Source organism: Nannospalax galili, unplaced genomic scaffold (assembly GCF_000622305.1).
Source record: "Nannospalax galili isolate Female #2095 unplaced genomic scaffold, S.galili_v1.0 scaffold1382, whole genome shotgun sequence".
NCBI lineage: Eukaryota > Metazoa > Chordata > Mammalia > Rodentia > Spalacidae > Nannospalax > Nannospalax galili.
The window spans coordinates 526,596-530,177 of record NW_008348397.1 but is presented as its reverse complement, the minus strand read 5'-3'; the positions used below and the strand labels follow the sequence as shown (position 1 = coordinate 530,177).

Genomic DNA, 3,582 nt, shown 5'->3' with positions numbered 1-3,582 from the left:
TTTTTTGGTCTTTTTGAGACAAGGTCTCCCTGTAGCCCCAGCTGTCATGGAACTCACTATGTAGACCAGGCTGGCCTTGAACTCACAGAGATACGCCTGCCTCTGCCTCCCGAGTGCTGGGATTAAAGGTGTGCGCCACCACATCCGGCCAAGATTTATTTTTTAATTGTATTACATGTATTTATTTAGTGTATGTGTGTGGTGGGTGTACATGCAGTACACATGTGGAAGTCAGAGACAACTTGCAGGTATCTATTTTCTCTTTCTACTAAGTGGGTCCTGGGGATTGAACTCAAGTATCAGGCTTGGTGGCAAGTGCCTTTACCTGCTAAGCCATCTCGAAGGCCCCAGGAAGATTTTTCAAAACGCTGCTATGGAGTCGGGCATGGTGGCGCACACCTGTAGTCCCAGCACTTGGGAGGCAGAGGCAGGAGGATCTCTGCAAGTTCAAGGCCAGCCTGGTCTACAGGGAGACCCTGTCTCAAAAAGACAAAACAAACAGAAAAACACTGCTATGGGCCAGAAGAGATAGCTCAGTGGTTAAGGGCATTTCGCTGCTCTTGCAGAGAGCCTGGGTTTGGTTCCTAGCACTCACACTGAGCATCTCACAACTGCTTGTAACTCCAGCTCCAGGGGATGGTGGTTCACATCATGCAGGCACATGCATATACACATAAATAAAAATAACTATTTAGCCAGGCGCACACCTGTAGTCCCAGCACTTGGGAGGCAGAGGCAGACGGATCTCTGTGAGTTCAAGGCCAGCCTGGTCTACATAGTGAGTTCTAGGAAAGCTGGGGCTACAGGGAGACCCGGCTTCAAAATAACAAAACAAAACAAACAAACAAAATAACTATTTAAAAAATAAAATAAAAATGCTTCTATCATCCATTTTCCTGCCTTCCCACATCAGTAAGAGTTGGGTAGCACTGTGATCTTTCCTACTGCTACCGAGATGATACACAACCTTTTTCTCAAGATCACATGAGTCTCTTGAGCCTTTTACATCCAGTGAACACTCAGGAGTAGATGCAACTAGCCTCATGCATGCACCCAGTCCCACCTCTGCGACAAAGAAAGGCTTTGGGCTCAGGAGAGTTGACAGAGGCCATGTGAAGAAGGGGCTGAGGGTGGCTGGGTTTCTGATTTCACGTAAATTTCCCAGGGTGGCGTGTTCCAGTCTCCCCAGTCCTGACCCCGGCATCATGCATCGGACTACACGGATTAAAATCACAGAGCTGAACCCTCACCTCATGTGTGCCCTCTGTGGGGGCTACTTCATTGATGCTACTACTATCGTGGAGTGCTTGCATTCTTGTGAGTTGGGCACAGAGGTGTCCAGGTGGAGGGGTATTGCCTGGGAAGGTGAAACAACCCCGACTGCTCTGCAGAGCAGACCCTGGGTCACTGAGGGACTGCCAGGGAGAGATAAGGTTGGGGGTGCTCCTGGGCCCAGAAGTTCATTCCAGGGACAACATCTGAAATCTCAGCTCGCTTTGGAATCTCTGGCTGAAGTATGGCCCCTCAAGAGCCAGGCGTTGGGAGCTGGAGAGATGGTTTAGTGGTTAAGAACAGTTGTTGTTCTTCCAAAAGACCTGGGTTCGATTCCCAGCACCCACATGGTGGTTAACAACTATCTGTAACTCCTTTTTCTGGCTTCTGTGGGCACTGCATACATGATGCACTTACATATATTCAGGCAAACATACACATAAAATAAAAATAATAAATAAAATACTTTTAAAAAGATTCAGGGATCACTTATTTGTGCTGTTGGGTTGGTTGCAAGAGATCCAGGGCTGGTGAGATGTCTTACCAGGCTTGCCCAGAGGGGCCTGGGTCTTGGTCCACTTTATATGTTGGTCAGGACACCACCGTATCTCACAGACGGGGCCCATCTTTCCCCAAGGATGGACAAGAAGTAGTGGTGGGGTATGTAAAAGGCACATTGCCATGTTGGGGCCTGTGGAGTCCTGAACTGCTGGGCCACAGTAGAGGGGAAGCCCAAATGTGAGAAGAGGCCTGGGGTGGGAAGGGGCTCTGATTGTCTTCTTTCTATCCACACCCCAAAGTCTGCAAAACCTGCATTGTGCGCTACCTGGAGACCAACAAATACTGCCCCATGTGTGATGTGCAGGTCCATAAAACCCGACCGCTGTTGAGCATCAGGTGGGCCTGGCACTGCTCTGGGGCTGTTCCCTCTGTCCCTTAACCCTGCCTCCCAGTGGCTTCTATTTTGGCATGGGCTAAGAAATACTAGATGGACTGTAATCAGAGCAAGGATATGCATGCCTAGGTGTGGGGTCTGAAAAAGCTTCCCTCCCTCCCTCCCATCCCCCCCTCCCCGAGACCCACCGGACCCCGAAGCCAGGTAAGCGGACGCCAACTTGCGCCGGCCCTCCTTCTGCTACCCCATAAGCGTCTGAGCCTGGCAAAGGGGACCAGTCCATCGTGACCCGCAGACCCGGTGGGAGCGGGGAGCTGGGGCCTGGCCTTCCGCTCGCGTCCCCCTCCTGCCGGGACAGCCGCTGTCCGCCTCGCCCCGTCCGCCTTTCTTTCTCCCTTTTCTCTGTCCCTTTTTTTCCTTTCCTCCCTTCCAAGATGGCCGAAGTGGATTCCCCCTCTTAACGATTTGGCTTCTCCCTCGACCACCTCCTCTTTGTGCAGCAGTCCTCTGCTAGATCCTGCCCCCGAGGTATCGAGGGGGAGGGTCCGGGTGGCCACGAGGAAGCTTTGGGGGCACACGCTGGGGTGAATCTTGGTTCTCCCCCCCATCTCCCCACAAGCGGGAACAGACTGGCTCTGGCCGATCTGCCCTTTTCGAGCCAGACGGGGGTCGCCTCTCTCGGGGGCACTGAACTGAGCATCGCCAGCGCCAGGTCAGGAGGAAGGGGACTGGGCTTTCCGATTGCAGCGATGCCGGGGGAGGGCGCCCTTCCTGCTGGGGCCCGGGTCTTGGGCACCTCCCCCAGCGGTCCCTTTCCCCGGTCCCTGTGCGGGGCGCCCCGCCCCCTCCCTGTACCACCTCGGCCGAGCTTTTCCCTAGCACCCCTTCTGGGGCCCCACCGAAAGTTTGGCTCTAGGGAAGGAGGGAGTGGCCACTCGGTCACTGGGGTGCTTGATCCTTTGACCTGGGCTTCGGGGGAAGCCCTGGTGGAGGAGGTAGAATGGAAATGAGGGGAGATTTAGCCTACTATTCCCTTTCACCGGCGGTGGCCAAGGGGTCTGATGAGCTGGCCCTTCTTCCACTGTGGATTTGGCCACCCTTTCCTCCCTGAACACTCCAGCTGGTAGCTCTATGGACTGGGGGACCTTGGGCCTGCAGACACCCCTTGCCCTTCCTGTCTCCTCTCGGTCTACCCAAATTCCTCTGATTGACTACATCCAGGGGTGTGTGTGTGTAAATGTGTACAGGTGTTATCTCAAGTTTTCTCCAGGTTTTTGTGTCTCAGCCCCCAGCCCTGCATATCCTTCCACCCCCAAGTTGCCTCAGTCTCTCCAGGGCTCTCCTCGGCTCAGGGAGCAGCTCTCCTAGGCTGTTCTCACAATCTCACAGTTCTGGACTTCTTGCAGTTTGTGCTG

General features: G+C 53.8%; 1 protein-coding gene and 1 long non-coding RNA gene across 4 annotated transcripts in view; both read left to right on the top strand.

The window, feature by feature from the left end:
• The window catches only part of LOC115072389, a 7,323-nt gene extending 5,128 nt beyond the window's left edge, over positions 1-2,195 (top strand). For all 3 annotated transcript variants that reach the window (XR_003851442.1, XR_003851443.1, XR_003851444.1), the window contains exons 2-3: positions 1,166-1,317; positions 2,073-2,195. This is a non-coding gene — a long non-coding RNA (uncharacterized LOC115072389). The remainder of the gene's footprint in view (positions 1-1,165; positions 1,318-2,072) is intronic.
• A 125-nt stretch (positions 2,196-2,320) lies between these two features.
• Pcgf2 (polycomb group ring finger 2) overlaps positions 2,321-3,582 on the top strand; it is a 10,568-nt gene continuing 9,306 nt past the window's right edge. Inside the window, exon 1 of the mRNA XM_008845270.3 lies at positions 2,321-2,371. The gene's annotated coding sequence lies outside the window, so the exon portion shown is untranslated. The remainder of the gene's footprint in view (positions 2,372-3,582) is intronic.